Source organism: Taudactylus pleione, unplaced genomic scaffold, assembly GCF_031769625.1.
Source record: "Taudactylus pleione unplaced genomic scaffold, aTauple2 ptg000276l, whole genome shotgun sequence".
In the NCBI taxonomy this organism is placed as follows: domain Eukaryota; kingdom Metazoa; phylum Chordata; class Amphibia; order Anura; family Myobatrachidae; genus Taudactylus; species Taudactylus pleione.
The window spans coordinates 12,372,031-12,389,068 of NW_028284678.1; the positions used below are offsets into that span (position 1 = coordinate 12,372,031).

Here is a 17,038-nt window from a genome sequence, read left to right on the forward strand (position 1 = left end):
ATAGAACAGACAGACAAAGAGATAAGAGGCCCCTGCTTGCAAGTTTACAATCAATAGGGAAAGGTACGCAATTATCATTACATTTTACCAATCTGTTTGTTTTCATATTTTTATTGACCCATCCCTGCGTCTCTTTACATATCATAATAGAAGTGTCTTTATACCTCATTTCTGGCGTTGTTGTGCTGTCTATCCACCATATTTCCCTTGTTCAGTCTGTCTCTGCCTTACCTCTGTCTTGTAGGATGGTGCTTTACTGGGATATATGATGGATTTATGAAACAGTCACAGTATATAGCACATTATTAGACACCAGGAGCTTCAGGGGAGATTACTTAAAATAGGTTAATGGGTGCCACCATGTGAGGGTGCCAGGCAGGGGTGTGTCTGCAGTGTTCCATTACCTCACAGCTAGTGTAGAAGGTCCTGCAAATATATATGTGTGTGTGTGACTAGTAGGAGACCAATCTCTTTTTGTCACTAATGTAGTGCGGTCCAAGCTGCACGCTCACTGTAACCGTCACCCCCCGTAAAGTCCAGCCTACTATCACTTTATCTCCGTCTTGAGTCCTTTTTGAGGATCGATGTATAGTAAATATGCTCTTTCCAATTCTTTATTGCAATAAAATACCATCCTGCATAAAGATTTACTATTCAGCTTCTCTGATCAGCCCATCTTCGCCATTTGTACGTGCAGTTTTTTATTTTTTTTGTTGCACCAAGGCAAGATGCCACTATCTTAGCCCAAAAATCGATTTGCTTGGCTGTATAACCTGTTGAATGTGTGCAAATATAGACCTGTCAAGAGACAGCATTTGCACTGCATTTAATTTTGTTACTGCTTCTAACGCTCGTGCACAGAACCGGAGCCGCTAATAGGACCTAGGTAAATGCCTCGGGCCCCGTGTGTAGGGGGCGCATGGACAGCAATAAAGGATGACCTCACGTCACTCACTTATTTGTGACCGGGGTGCCCCCATACTGAGAGCCGGCAGCTGGTTTGGATGGGCGACAGCTTCTTGCCGCCTTCTGATCTTCCATGTCTGTAATGTATTCGAAGTGTTGTGTTAGGCTTTTACCTCACAACCTAGCAATACAATTACAACGCTCTGATGTTTCCGTACTCTCCCAGAAACAAACAAAAAAAAAAACTGTACTGGGTTAAAAAACTTTTTCGGGTCTGCTACCTGTGCTGCCTCCCTCTCCCCCATCCCTCCTAAGTTGCAATCTTGTGGCACCAAGTTGTGATCCCCTCTCACAATTACACTGAGCAGCGGGTGGTCGGCACATTAGACCGAGAAGCCACACAGGTTCCCACATGCCAGGGTTGTCTAGTGTGACTAAATGCCAAAAGGTGAGTTAAACAGATATAAAGAGGGAAAGAGGATAAAAAAAAAAAAAAAGCAGCACACAAAAAAAAAAAAAAATCCAATCACATAACACGCCCAAATGTCCTGTCTCCTCTTCATATGGAGCCCAGCGATCCTCCCACATCCCCGAGCAGCCAGCAGCATTCATCTCTACAGCTGTGAAAGCCTTTTCATTTGTGTGTCTGTGTGAGCAGCATGTGGAAGGAATACTCAGGAACAGAACAATGGGTGAGCCCTCATTCTCTCATTTACTGATGTGCGTCTCCACGGACTGCTCCTGTGCCTAGTACACGAGTGAGCAGAGACACGCTACTTCTTATTGTTCATTAACTGCAAGTTCCTTCCTCTAAGCCGCCAGATGTTTGTGACACCTTTTAGTTTGCTGTCAGTAAATGCTCCAGTATTGGGATTACAAGCCGTAGATGGTCTCTATCACAGCGCGCTATTTCTCTATGTTAAAGTTATCAAGAGATGACTGATTTGCACATTAACCCATTGCAGTGTCAGCTGGATGTATATGTTTATGCTTCCCTTGTTTTTTTTCTTTTAAGTAACATGTCTCACCTATTGCACATTAGTTTCTTTTAACTTTCAGATTTTTATCTTGTTTCCTGTATTCTGGTGAAGTTGATCTTAGCGCAGAGTTTGACGTTCGTTGCAGTCCTCCAGCTATAGCAATATTGCCGCTTCGCGTCTCGCCTGCCTCATGCAATGATGTCTGTTTAGTCGATGTGCAAAATATACTCAGAAATGTAAAACAAAATCCACTTTGGCGGTGACAGGAGAGGGAACCCCCTGCACGGCTGCCAGTGTTGAGTTATAGTTAGGCTGCGCGTTTGTGGTTTGTTTAGTCTCTGGATGGATTACTGTGTAAAAGATTTGAGATCATGATAATTTTATGGTGTTGTTGTGATGAGTTGGGCTGTTCGTAGTGACTGGTAATACTGATAGACTGGAATATCTTCCCCGCTCTAACAGGACAGGCTGCACAGTACGTTTGGGATGTGTGTCGGTGCTGCTGTTCTGGGATTCAGTGCAGTTGTACTATAGTAGATTTCCTTATGATGAAACTAGTGTTTAATGGACCGGCGAGATTGGTGACAGTGTGGGCATCCTGTCTTGTTGGAGGTGACCAATTCCAGGATCTCTTCCTCTTGGAATTTATCTCCCTTCCCCCCTCGCTCTGTCCATGGTTTCTGGTGGGGCTTAATTTACAAGGCTGGCTCAGCTGAGGGCTTACAAGTGGTCTCGTGGTTTTTATCACTTTTGTTTGTTCTCTTATCCCCACCTAGAAGATGTCACTCGACAGACTGCTTCATAACTTAATGGGTTTCTGCCAAAGTGATGGAGCTCCAGGGCGGCTTGTCGAGCACCGTATTTCATAACCCAATTATATTATTGTGCACAAGTACTTGCATTTCAAAGTTAATTTTGATCTATTTATTAAAATATGTCTCATAGCATTAATTCAAATTTATCATTTGACTGACGCATAGATCCAGAACCTATCCCCCAGTTCGGAGTATTTATCAAGCTTTTGTTTTTCATAAAATTATGTAGAAACTGCAGTTTTTCCATAATTTTATGAAATCGTTTCTATGTACTAACTGTCTGTAGGAGTTTTCACAGAAGGTTCATTAGCGCTGCAGACCGCAGTTCCCATTATTATCAATGAAGACTTAAGTCTGACCCCTCTGCACCGAACTCGTGTAGAAAGAAAGGTTATGACCCTTTGGTCTACGGTATTTCCCCTGGTATATAAACAAGCCATCATTGTTACTTAAAACTGTGTCACATGAACGCCGGGTTGAATGAGATATAGTTGAGCAAATATCTGTTTAAACGTTTTGTGATGGAAAATGTAGTAATTGTAATAGACTGCATATTGTTAATTTTTGCTTTTTTTTGGGAGAGTTTACAATTTCTACAGAACTTTTTTTGGTGGCGAAGGGCCTATGTACAAAGAATCGCGGGAGCGGCAAGATTTTTTCTTCAGTGTCCTGTACATCGCAATGGGGATAAACATTAGTTTCATGATTGATTATCTCCGCTATGTACCAAAGTTAACTCGCAGGAATATTAGTAGTGATAATTGCTGTCCCTGATGGTTACACCCCAGTCATATCGGAGGAGTCTTTCACATTTTTGAGACTCCTCCGGGGAATCTGATGCTGCACATGCGCGCAGTGTCAGATTCCCGGAGGCGTCGGCAAATCCTTCTCCTGCGAGAGAGCCTCCATAGATGTAAGACGGTTTACGCCATGTGAGGATGGAGTTCCCCTGCAGGGTCTGCACCAGTAGTTAGGCTTTTGCAGGAGATTTCTGCGAAAACTCTTGCATTAGGCTGTTAGTACATAGCACTGGTGGCACTGGTAAAGCTATAATTCAGTCACAGCTGGGCTGTCACTAGTGAATATGAGGCTTACTACTATAGTTTCTGCGTAACTGTATGAAAAAACGCCTTGATAAATGGGCTCCTTAATCTTTTGTATCGATGATACTGCTGCATGAGAATTTGATTGTAAGCTTTCTGGGACAGGGATTACTTATCTATTGTGTATTGATACTGGCTTATCCTAATTTTTGTCTTATTTACCATTTGTGTTATAAGTATCTCAATAATCTATGTAGGTGTATATATGGACTGTAAGTACGTACGTATGTATGTGTGTATGTATATATATATATACATACATACACACATACATATTTTTGAGATATATATATATGTATATGTGTGTGTGTGTGTTTGTGCGTGCTTATAGATAATGTATATAATATGTAGCTACCAACCCATTGTATGATCTTGACTGAACAGTTGTATACTGGCTGCCCAACTTCATCCAATACTGAATTCGGTTCATGGTATTTCTGATTAGGGAGACTGACTGTTGCTAGTTGAGATTCCTTTCCCAGTACACTGCATTGCACTCCGTGGGGTGTCCTGTGCTCTGGAGATAACAGGGCAATGTATCTGTCATTGACTTTAATCAAGAATAGGACGCTGACAGCATCAAACTCAAGCAGAGGTGACTACAGACACAATGGAATAAGATTATTTCTCTCAAACCTGTATCCCGCATAATGAGACAGTGATATGCGTCTCCCGAAACCTCGCCACATGACCGCCAATTGTTAATTTGCTGGGTGATTAGTGCATTTTATCCTGTAAGCGGATGGTTTGACCTTGGAACCTTTTCACAAGGTTTCCCGATGGAGGATAAGAAGGGTTATTACAGGAACGCGGGATGTAGTAATTACTAAGAAAACCACTCTGAGAGGGACAGTCGTGTGTATTTGGCCCATGAAATTGTTTAATCAGACAATGATTGATACTAGAATGTTTTTTGCTTTCTGTGGATTTAGAACAAAAAAATAAGGCCTATAAATTATAATTTTTAAACTGGACAATTTGGATTGCAGCGAGGGGAATTTCACATCCTCTCTTTGAGATTTCCTAGTTTTTACTTTATAGATATACGACATATATTTCAAATATGTGGAAATGACACAGCACGTTCACAGAGAGCCGTTAATGGCTGTCTAAGCCGTTAAAGTTGTCTTACACTGGCATGTTAAATTCCAGGGGACATCTAAGTATACTTGCTGTATAGCATTTACCATAGTCCTCTTACTGGATTTTCTCATACTGTAGTTTCTTGAACATTACCAACCAGCATCCATACCCCAATGGGTGAGCTTAAACCAGAGGTTCCCAAACTGTGTCCTCAAGGCGTCATAACAGCCCAGGTTTTAAGGATATCCATGGTTGAGCACAGATGGTTAAATCAAAAGACTGAGGTACTAATTAAGTCACCTGTGTCCAAGCATGGTTATCCTTAACACCCGGGCTGTTAGGTGCCTTGAGGACAGAGTTTTGGTAAACTTTGGGTTAACCTATTGCAGGAGCCATTTTGTTTGAAACCTCTTCATAGCACGTTAGTGGAGTTTCTCCTCTTGGCTATTCAGGATCGACTGACTGCAGCCGACACCGTCATCATCGTCTCTGCAGGCAGCGTGCGGGGACTGGGAAAGTTATAATTCAGTCGCAGCGGGCTGTCACCGGTGAATATGAGGCGTACAACCCATACTTTTTTAGGGCACCATCAGGGTGTATGACAGGATGCTGCAGAATATATTTGAGGTATAAAGCAAACTTCTATTTTATGGTCAGTTATTGACGTTGGCGATGATGGTTGGGCTTATAATATTAATATCTCAAATTAGCAAGTAAGAATAGGACCATACAGAACTTCTACTGCTCTGTGCATTTGGTTCAGTCATGTTAAATCGTGTGGCGTCCGTTCATTTTTTTGAAGTGTAGGAATGGGCTTTATGAACAGCAAATGGTGACCGAGAACTGCAGGCTTCAGTTTCTTGGGGAAGAATAGTAAACAAAGCCGGTATCACTTTTCAGGGGGGCGTTTGCATTAATGTTATGAGTGACTGTGACCTCTGTCTCTCCGGAGCAGGGGGATCTGCTTTCAGAATGTTGCTTCAGGCACCTTCATTGGATAAGTAGACACCTGGGAATACTTGCAGCCCTGGTGCGTTTCCATCCTGCAGTATCCACGCCTGAGGAGGTTTCCTGGTGATGCAGCCACTTGGCACATCAGGGTGAGGACCTGTTGCACCTGTGCTTGTATTGATGCTTCCTGAACATAAGACTGTAACCATATTGTGTAGAACTTCCATCATGTCGTGCAATTATTGATTTTTGGACTTTCTTGGTAAATTTTTGCCCCAACTTTTACACTCCGGTCACCAGAACCCTTTACCTACAATGGTTGTATTCTCGATGTGTAACAGCCTGGAGATTATCTGAATAGCGTCTGAGTTTGGGGTTGGAATAAAACTGCTTGGCTAAGCGTTCGTATGGGGAGTTGAGTGGGTGACCGCTATTGGTGAGGTGAGTATATCCTTCATGGTCAGGACCCCAATGGAGTGTGAGCCACCTGTTTACTACGGAAGACCATACATATCGATGACTGTGTTTCTTGATGATTTCTCCACTAGGTGGCAATATTCTTTTGTTTATGGATGTAATCTCAGTATTCTGATTTATCATATTGGATAAAAGCATTTAGAGATAAAATATCAGGTTTGCTGTACAGACATAGGGGCTAATTCATCGTCACCCACCCCTGCGGTGGCATTGCCTGCTTACTAACAGCTCTGCGTTTCCACTTGTAATCAGGGTCATCCGCATTTATGAGGCTGCGCTGCCCCTATACATCAGCTTGTGAGAGCAGCCATAATCACTATCTGCACTCATTTATACCTTCCCTATTTTTGTTGCAAAATATACCTTTGCAAACGCCGGATATTTGTGTACGCTACTCTAGAATAGCATGCAGTTCTGTCAAATTCCCATGACAAGCTTGTTTATAAGTGTGAAATGCCCACTACACCTATTTATCTGCAAGTGAAGGTCCAGATGGCTTTCTTGCTGCTCTGTTTAGCCCATAGGTCTGTGGAGATGCGTATGTTTGCCTTGGACGGACTCGGACACTTGCGCAGTACAAAAAAAATAATAATAAAAATCACAGATGTGACTCTGAACCAGGCCCAAAGGTTTAATCGAGGTTTGTAGAACATATTTGGAAAATTTAAAGAAAAAAAAAAATAAACTAATTGTTTAAAAAAATATATTTGTTATTATTCTCTTTAAGTTACAAGCATCATGGGTTTCTTGTTTGAAATAATTCGGATACATGTTGCACAGGTCTTCTAGAGAGGGCTGGATGGGTTACGAAGATGCCTCAAGTGAGTTGACTGCTGCGTATTTCACAGTAAAAGCAAGTGTCTGGGTGGTATGGGCGGTTTGCAAATTTGCTCTTTGTTAGTAAATGCCCAGTGTATGCTGTTCAGGCAGTCTCTTTGTGTCAGTCTCATTTGCATGAGCACATTTTCTCTCTCCCTGTCTATCCCTTGCTGAAGCAGTCTCTCTAGTAGCTTGGCATGATCTGTTTGGGATAGTCTCTCTTGCATGAGTGCTGTCTCTCCTTTGCTCCTTTCTATTTCAGGTACTCGCTCTCTCTAGTCGTTCTCTCTTGCAGGAGCACAGTATCTGCCTGTCTTCCTAGCCCGAGCAGTCTCTTTGGCACCGTCAGTGCACACACAGAATCACGTTCTCATGGCAGCCCTGCTCCCAGGTATCATACGATTTTGAAAATGATTGGGGGTGCTCCCATTATCCCACCCACATATGACTGAAATATTCCATGCATAGAGCCAGTCAGTGGCTGCACCATGGCACTGGCACTGGCTCCTATGCAGCATAGTGAGTTATGTTGGAAACCTATATGCTGGATAGTGTTGGCCTGCCTTTTGGCAATACCATACGAAGGCCCCTAGCGAGTTTCCTCAGTATTTTTGCAGTGAAGATGTCGTCAGTGAGCTTGACAGACATCTAGCGTCCAGGCTTAATGGCAACCGTACAAACAATACCACAAGGCAAAGGCACAAGTTTCCAGATCCTATATATCCATGGTAGCTTGTTTTAGGCTTGATTACTGGGAATGCTGAAGGAACAGACTGAGGGAATTAGTTTGTGCACGGCCTCTGGTAGAGAAGGGGTAAATGAAAGTGGGACACCTAAGCATAACAAAGGCCTGCATCAGGCATGGTCACCTCTGCTATGGTAATATCCTGCTGCAGGGCACCAAACCTAAACCACATTTTTCTCCTGACTGAACAGGAGGAGGGAGGCAGAATATCCTGCTACAGTGCTGTCTTTGCATCTTGCTTCTCCCGTCTATTTCTGTGCTGTCAGGTCAGGCCAGACTTCTCTCACATTAGCAATACAGATCAGTGGGCAGGGAAGCTGCATTGAGAAACCCTACATGTTACCACACGCAGGCTGCATGACCTGTATTTGTATCCCTGGGTTGTGCCTGACAGACATTGATAGACTCTCTTCCATACACAATGCAAACACTGCCAGCTGTATCCACAAATGCACTCACAATGATTTGCGGTTTACAGAGGAAAACACAAAACAGAACACTTTCTAATAGACACCAGAGCCCTGGTGTGCATTGTCTTTGGACCATTTTTCATGTGTAGATTATTGCCGGGTAGAGATTGATTACACTCTTAGTATTTAGAGGAAAGTGGTAAAATGGTTTATACTTGTTGGGTATGTATAAATAACCATATATAAATTACCTGAAAAAAATAGAGGTACGTTGTACTGAAATTCTTATTTTCAAAAGCAATATATGGTCTATGTTCATTTTCTGATTAAAATAAGGGTACTATGTACGAGTCAAGCTTTATTTAGTTAAAGCCATACTCCATATAATATTTCAACAATAAAGTCGCTACTAGTCAGTCGTTGGTGTCTGTGAATGCTAATTTAGTTTCAATTGAGATGATGCAAGTGCTCATTGTCATACACACAACTGAAGCTGCCATTTTTGTGGGCCAAAACAAAATTAACAAGCTGCATATCTGTTCCCTAGTACGCCGATGTCACACCAGCCCACAAAATGGTTGCCTGGATTGTCGAGAGGCTAAATGGGTACCCCTGGAAAGGCAGGCAAGCCTCCCGGCGGCAACAATAGATATGCCCGCAGTGGCGCGGCGGGGGTGGGGGGGGTGGGCTTGTGATGCTGAATTGCGTCATCATGGCCCCGTCCCCTGCTTCACAATGCCATTATTCTCATGCCCCATGCTCCGCCCCAGTGCTGCATCATCGCAGGGTCACGCCCACTCTCTGCCATGACAGCCCCCCCCCCCCCTCCCGGTCATGGACGCCTGACAGTTCCATCCCGGAAAGAGGGAGCTGAAAGTCGGCCGGTATCGGCTGCAGTCAGAGTGAAGCAGGCCAGGTGGGCAGGATTCATACCTGCAAGGAGGCAGTGAGATCCCTATACCTCTGACACTGTCCTTAGGAGGCCAGTGTTCAGTCCTGCATTTGGCGGGAAGGACCACCAATCTCCAAGGCTGTCAGAGACTTGCATGCAGATATTTGGCTTTTATAGAGAGGGCTTAAGAAGTGAGCTCGTGCCCTGAGTGAGGGCTCGGTTTGTTATTATTCTCTGTTCATTTTGTTTCCTGATTTTCATGCTGGAAGTAAAGCACCATTTTAATTATTTACTGGAATACAATGTGTGTGCACCTAATCACTGCACCATGACACCCATCTACCAAGCTAATTACTCCACAACATCACAGAGCCCATATTGTCCTTGTTAAACAGTGTAGCTTACATACTACAATCATGTGAGTTAAGGTACATGTCTATTACCACTATATACTGTTGTAGACGTTTATGTTGTGCCGTCTCCATTATCTTTGATGCCATGTAAGTCCCCCATAACAGTCAGATCTGGTCTCCCTGCCTGATTGCAGGATGTTCAGATATGACATGTGCCAGATAAGACCACACAATGCCAATGACCAGATCCTACATAGCTGCGTAGAACTACCTTGTTCCGCTCAGGCAACAAAGCCATGCTAAGTGAGGTGATGTAAGTTATCGGCGAACCGTTTTGCATCTTGTTCCACAGTTTTTCATCCAGTTGTATCAAGTTTTCATTGGCCGTGATGTTCCTGGTTGGCCTTACATACTACAACATCCTCTATGTATAGCCAGCTTTAGATGGTGCCTAGTTACCTCTGTGAGCTTGTACCTTACACAAGACACCACCTCACTAACGCTTCCGCTTTGTACAGTATATTTGACTTGGAAGAGTCCGAACAGTACAATTTTTATATATCTGAATGTTGGACACCTGCTTAGTGGCTGCAGTATCTAATTAAACTGGCTATTACATTGAGACGTAGGGATGATTTTCAGTCTCTGCGATTTTAATTATCATTTAAGAAAACACATGGCAATTTAATTTCCTGTCATTAATTGCTCAAGTAAAAAAAAATAAAAATACTCTGCATGGATGAGATTTGTCCCCTGAAGTTTATATGAGGCCATTAAACTGCTGCATTGCATGACTTGAGCGAATTAAAATTTGCTTCTCTAGCAGAGCACTTGGAAGAGAACGAGTTTCAAAGTGATTGACGCCTGTTATGATATTATTCTCAATAGATCGTAGAACTGAAATTCGCCAATGCAGCCCTGACACACTGAGATGGGGCAACCACTTCCTGTTTCCTTGCTCAGCCTAATTTGGAGTTTGTATTTGTTATGCCAGTATTGCAAAAATAAAGTTGGATTTCCCTTAATGGCGTTACAACTGTTCTAATCTTGGTAATGGGTGAATTTTTGGTTTGCATTGCACCAAATAGGCTTGGACAGGGGTATTCAGCATGCGGCCCTGCAGCTGCTGTGGCACTACACATCCCAGCATGCCCTTACCGTTTTGCTAGTTGAATACCAAATAGGCTTGGACAGAGGTATTCAGCATGCGGCCCTGCAGCTGCTGTGGCACTACACATCCCAGCATGCCCTTACCGTTTTGCTAGTTGAAAACCAGAAGGCACTGCACACACAGGGCCTGATTCTGCAAGGATTGTAATTGTCAGCCGACGGAGATCCTGGCTTCTTAACTCCCCCGCAGCGGCGGCGAAATGTCTCCATTTCGGGAAACTGAGGGCATCGCTGCCCCATCCTCGCCCCCAAACAGCAGCAGGCTCTCAATCACTGACAGTCTGCTGCCAGTCTCCGTGCGGGCTCTCAGACCCGTCCTGCACATAGGGAATCTGCGTTCAGCGTGCACTTCTGGATTAGGCCCACAGTTTGCAGATTACTCTAGCGCTATATAGAGCTATAAATACAGTAACCTAAAACACCCAGATCCTCTTTATTGCTTTGGAAAATGACTAATTGTTTGTTCAGTACGGTGGAGAAATCATTGCGATGTGGTCTAAAACCGTAAAGGGCAGTTGCAGGGGAGTTGTGAATGTTGAAACAGGAAATGGCATGTTACAGAGCCACACACAGGCCACTTGTATACCTGTCATGATAGTCTGTTCATAAAGAATATTTTATTATTATCATCTTTTATTTGGCGCTATAAGAGGTCAGCATCGCCTTACAAAGTAATATGGTGATCTTTAGCTGTCTCTCTACCTCTGCTCGCTCTTCTCTCCTGCCTCGCTCTCTCTCATTTCTCCCACCGCTCTCTCTCTCTCATCTCTCCAGCCACGCTCTCTCTCATGTCTCTGCCGCCCTCTCTCGTCATCACTCTCTGCCTCACCTGATGCTTTTTCTTTCTTTTTCGTTGTTCTCTTCATTTCTCTCCTGTCCTCTCTCTCTGTCTCCAGCTATTCCCTGTGCTCTCTCTCTCTCTGTCCGTCCTGCACTCTCTATCGCCGTCTCTCCCCCGCTCTTTGTCCCCAGCCGTGCACGCTCGCTCTCCCCCTGGCTCTCCCCTTGCACTCTCTCTGGCACTCCCACTGTCCTCTCTCTCTCTGGTTCTCTCCCTGCCCTCTCTCTCCCTGCCCTCTCTCTCTCTCTGGCTCTCCCCCTGCCCTCTCTCTCTCTCTCTCTCTCTCTCTGGCTCTCCCCCTGCCCTCTCTCTCTGGCTCTTCCCCTGTCCTCTCTCTGGCTCTCCCCCTGTCCTCTCTCTGGCTCTCCCCCTGCCCTCTCTCTCTGGCTCTCCCCCTGCCCTCTCTCTCTGGCTCTCCCCCTGCCCTCTCTCTCTGGCTCTCCCCCTGCCCTCTCTCTCTGGCTCTCCCCCTGCCCTCTCTCTCTGGCTCTCCCCCTGCCCTCTCTCTCTGGCTCTCCCCCTGCCTTCTCTCTCTCTGGCTCTCCCCCTGCCTTCTCTCTCTCTCTCTCTGGCTCTCCCACTGTCTTCTCTCTCTCTCTCTCTGGCTCTCCCACTGTCTTCTCTCTCTCTCTCTCTGGCTCTCCCCCTGCCCTCTCTCTCTCTCTGGCTCTCCCCCTGCCCTCTCTCTCTCTCTGGCTCTCCCCCTGCCCCCTCTCTCTCTCTGGCTCGCCCTCTGGCTCTCTCTCCCTGCCATCTCTCTGGTTCTTCCCCTGCCCCCCCACCCCTCTCGCTCTCTCTCTCTCTGGCTCTCCCCCTGCCCTCTCTCTATCTGGCTCTCCCCCTGCCCTCTGGCTCTCTCTCCCTGCCATCTCTCTGGTTCTTCCCCTGCCCCCCCCCTCTCTCTCTCTCTCTCTCTCTCTCTCTCTCTCTCTCTCTCTCTCTGGCTCTCCCCCTGCCCTCTCTCTCCCTGCCCTCTCTCTCTCTCTGGCTCTCTCTCTGCCCTCTTTCTCTGGCTCTCTCTCTGGCTCGCTACCTGCCATCTCTCTGGTTCTTCCCCTGCCCCCCCCCCTCTCTCTCTCTCTCTCTCTCTCTCTCCCCCTGCCCTCTCTCCCCCTGCCCTCTCTCTCCCTGCCCTCTCTCTCTCTGGCTCTCCCCCTGCCCTCTCTCTCTCTGGCTCTCCCCCTGCCCTCTCTCTCTCTGGCTCTCCCCCTGCCCTCTCTCTCTCTGGCTCTCCCCCTGCCCTCTCTCTCTCTGGCTCTCCCCCTGCCCTCTCTCTCTCTGGCTCTCCCCCTGCCCTCTCTCTCTCTGGCTCTCCCCCTGCCCTCTCTCTCTTGCTCTCTGGCTCTCCCCCTGCCCTCTCTCTCTTGCTCTCTGGCTCTCCCCCTGCCCTCTCTCTCTGGCTCTCTGGCTCTCCCCCTGCCCTCTCTCTCTCTCTCCCCCTGCCCTCTCTCCCCCTGCCCTCTCTCCCCCTGCCCTCTCTCCCCCTGCCCTCTCTCTCCCTGCCCTCTCTCTCTCTGGCTCTCCCCCTGCCCTCTCTCTCTCTGGCTCTCCCCCTGCCCTCTCTCTCTCTGGCTCTCCCCCTGCCCTCTCTCTCTCTGGCTCTCCCCCTGCCCTCTCTCTCTCTGGCTCTCCCCCTGCCCTCTCTCTCTCTGGCTCTCCCCCTGCCCTCTCTCTCTCTGGCTCTCCCCCTGCCCTCTCTCTCTCTGGCTCTCCCCCTGCCCTCTCTCTCTTGCTCTCTCTCTCTCTGTCTCTCTCTCTGCCCTCTTTCTCTGGCTCTCTCTCTGGCTCGCTACCTGCCCTCTCGCTCTCTCCCTGCCCTCTCTGCTCCCCCCCCCCCCCTCTCTCTCTCTCTCTCTCTCTCTGAACAAGATGCACATACTGTATGTAGATGGAAGTGCAACAATAGCATCTCAGGGTTGGGTATGGAGCATCACATCTACTTGCATCCTTCCCTGGGAGACCCTCGTTAGCTGATCCTGCCTATCGCTTTGATCATTGTAGGAACACTAGTCCGCAAGAGCTGATTAATTCTTGGGGTGACCGTTTCCTAAAGAAAAGAATGCTTGCTCTCCCCAACTCTGAATTTATATATTTAAAGGTGTCAGACTATACCTTTTGTGTTTTTTTTTTTTTTTTTTTGGTCTTATACTATAGTATTATGGGCCTGATTCTGATTTGCACGTTCTTCTCAAAATCAGGCCCCATGAATAAAAATCCTTTCCAAATTTTGGTTTTATTGGATTTTCAAAAATGTCCGTGACGCCCACTCTGATAATGTGATTTTATCCGACAACACTGATGAATCTTGATTTTATTTGTTGTTTATAATAGTGCTGGAAGAGTGTTATTACCTATGTGCAATGATGCACTTTAGTGTTACAGTTTGGTTATGTCACGTCTGCACTATTTAATTGTGCATTTATAGCATTTTAAACATAACCTAAATCCTTTCGTTCTGTACTCAGGCAGTCCTACCGTTGTCCTGTTCCCGTGACGTATACTTCTATATGTGTTGCTTTCAGTGCAGTAACTACTGTATCACACTTCATTTTGTCATTACTTAGGTGTGACCGGTCTGACAGCTGCTTTGTAACGTCTTGTAATAGATCTTAATTACCCGGTATATTGAGATTCTGTATCGCCAGTTACTGTCATAAGGTGAGCTGTCAGTTCCCTGTAACTCCGTATGGGATTGTCTAAGTGAATTGTCAACACCAATGTATAAAGGAACAGTGTGATCTTCTGGCCTGTAAAATGTCTGAGTGCTCACATTGTGGTCATTGGGATGAAAGTTGATGTAAGGAAGGTAAGGTGTGTACTTGTAGCACAGGATGCTTCGTGAGCTACTCGCCAGTCTTGTGGTTGGCCGGCTCCCACAGTGAGTCCTGCCATGTCATAAGCCGTAATCACAGAGCAAGATTTTACTTCATTTGCTCCAAATACATCTCCGGAATTTCTAAGGGAGACTGGCATTGCAGATAGGTCTTTGCTATGCTTCTCGCCTCTCACTGCCCGACCTGTGCTTTCTCAAGGGGCAAGAAGAGACCAAGGGGGATTAAATGATGTCAAATTATAAAACGGTCCCTGGCCAGGATTTTATTTTGCTGAGATAAAGCAATGAGATTGATGCAGAAAGCTGGAAAAGTGGACCAGTGGAGAAATTGCCCTAACTGCAGCTACCAATCAGCTTTGAGGTAGCATTTATCAAGTACTAGGTAGGTAGGAGCTGATTGGTAACTATGGGGAGATGATCAAAGCTTGGAGAGATATGAAGTACCAACCAATCGGCTCCTGACTGTCACTTTACAGGCTGCGTTTGAAAAAAATGACAGCTAGGAGATGATTGGTTAGTACCAGTGAGGGCTCCAGAGGTGGAGCTGCAGCACGGTCCAAAATTCAAATAGGGGAGTCACAGCTACTGCCACCCCAAGTGCTGCCAAACATTACTGCTAGTTGGTGTGGCTCCCCTATTTGAATTTTGGACTGTGCTGTAGCCTCACCTCTAGAGCCGCCAATGGTTGGTACTCTCTCCAAGGTTCGATACATCTCCCCCTATGTGCCACTTCTCTGCTCTTTTCACTCCTTGCTACATCAACCCCTATGTCTGCTCTTGTGTGTTACATTTATATAACTTATATTTATATACAATGACTTGGATTTGCATTAGTGAAGTGAGGGATTTAGGGTTACTAGGGCTTTTTATATTATGAACTTGGTCACCTGGCTAAATTATTCGCACATTATAGTGTACTGGATGGGGTCATGTCTCTGGAGACCACAGAAATCCTCCCGGTTTATATTAATAGGCTGGTTTATATTATCAACTAAAGTGAACTCTACAGATTTCTTGATACAATTATAATTCTTCTCTTTAAATTCTGAATATGATCGCTCATTTGTCTGCTAACGTCTGCAGCAAATATAGGGCCTGATTCAGTAAGGATCGCAAGTGCAAAAACTAACGCACCCGGTCGATTGTTGCGTTCTGCGCATACCCATGCACCGCAGTGCGCGTGCACAAACTATCCGCTCTGATCGCAGTGACTGCGCAGACCCATCGCAGAGTGATAGACAGGAAGTGTCGGGGGGGTGGTCGGGAGAACGCAGGCGTGCCAGTGCATTTCAACATTATTACAGGGGCGTGTATAACTGAGACCCTGCGATGGGATCCACAGCCTGAGCTTTAGATGCCGACAGGAAGTTTAGCAGTTTGTGAGTGAGGTCTGACCTGCCTTAATTGTGCGTGAGGCTGCGATGGTACTCGATGGTACCGATGTTTTCGCAGACTTGCAAGGTATTACGGATGTGAGTAAAGGGAAGTGAGTGTCTTTATGTTGTGCTGCGGCGCCATTGCGATCGCAGTCATTTGCATAATTTCGCAGCAGAACTGCGTACACGTTTGCTGTCGCGATCACATCAGCGATCCTTGCGTCAGGCCAAGAGTGTGTAATAAAGTTATTTTGCTTTTTTTGTTTTGACTTTTTAATACTTTTTAAAATTCAGGCACTGGAATTTTTTGTCAACCTTTTAGAATAATTAATGTGAAAATACGATAGTGCGGGCTATTAATGTGGTCTTCACCACAAAGGAGTATCTGACTTGTCACTCCTACTCTGCTGAACCACAGTGGTTGTCCTTTGCAGATTCACTGATGTCTGTTGCTACGTCTCAGCTGTTGCTGAAATATTCAGTTTCCACAAACGTAGCTAGGTGTCTGACCGAGCAGGTTTCCCTCTGCCTGTCTCTGCAAGCCCTTTCCATGGGTGTTCAGCACAAGGGCCTTGATATTCCGTGATTAGATCACTGCACTGACAGGTCTTAATTGCTAAACATGAATGCAAAGTTTGCACAATAGCTAATTACTATAGGAAAAAATACATTACTTAATGATACCGGCTAATGTGATGCAGAGCGATATCACAGGGAGAAAGTAACAAGCATGTAAACAAATACAGCCGCAGTTCTGGTTTACAATCGGCTGAATGTTTTTTGATAGGCTTCCTGGTGATACGCCTTGGTCTATATACGGTAATGTACGATTTACTAGCTACCGATAGCCACTACATTGGAGCGCTGGTGTCTGTGACGCAGCCCTCATATGCTACGTTAGAGCATGGCGGCTTAGTTCTACCTCTGGTTGTTGTCATCTGTTTAGCAGATATAGGAGGTTATTTTTTTTAATTTTTTTATCGCAGAGCGCTCGATCCTGCAAGAATTTCAGCCAATCACAAGTAAACCGGTATTTCTGCATAGTGTACCTGGGCGTCCCGGTCCAAACTGCGCCCCAAGGCCCAGGGGCCTTCAGCTGTGTCACATGCATGCATTGCTGCCTTGTACATAACTGGCATCTCTCATCTCCTGTCTAATCCATACAAGAATGGAAGCCATGCAGAGTGTGTTTATCTACCCACTGCTGCAGTGTAGAGGGGGAAAGCGTGTGTTGCTAGATCAGATCTTTGATGAGCTGGTTTATATTCAGTAGATGGGAACAGC

At 45.7% G+C, this 17,038-nt stretch overlaps 1 protein-coding gene across 6 annotated transcripts in view; it reads left to right on the forward strand.

The window, feature by feature from the left end:
- The window catches only part of TIAM1 (TIAM Rac1 associated GEF 1), a 317,485-nt gene that overhangs the window by 166,073 nt on the left and 134,374 nt on the right, over positions 1–17,038 (forward strand). The window contains exon 1 of one of the 6 annotated variants that reach the window (XM_088481654.1): positions 1,535–1,598. The exons of the other annotated variants lie outside the window; for them this stretch is intronic. The gene's annotated coding sequence lies outside the window, so the exon portion shown is untranslated. Of the gene's footprint in view, positions 1–1,534; positions 1,599–17,038 lie in introns of those variants that run through there. 6 annotated transcript variants of the gene reach the window in all.